The following is a 269-nucleotide window of genomic DNA, read 5'->3' as shown; positions in this document are numbered from 1 at the left end:
CAACAAATTGTGTAGATCAAGAGGAATCTGGACTCCGAGATGTCTCCAAGTATCTTCCACCCATCAAAATGGCATAGATTCAAGCAAATCTACACGGAAGATCAGCTGTTACAACTACAAATGGAAAAGGCTAATTTGATTCTTTGCTTTCAGGGCCTTCCAGAGACTAAAGGAGAGAATCTGAAGGAGAAGATGAGTGAGATGAAGGCGGAAGACAGAGATGAAGGCGGAATATTTGCTGAGCGATATGGATGTGGCCTACAGGTAAT

The sequence above is a fragment of the Gekko japonicus genome, unplaced genomic scaffold (genome assembly GCF_001447785.1).
Source record: "Gekko japonicus isolate JY-2015 unplaced genomic scaffold, Gekko_japonicus_V1.1 scaffold581, whole genome shotgun sequence".
Lineage (NCBI taxonomy): Eukaryota > Metazoa > Chordata > Lepidosauria > Squamata > Gekkonidae > Gekko > Gekko japonicus.
This window is presented reverse-complemented; position numbering follows the sequence as displayed.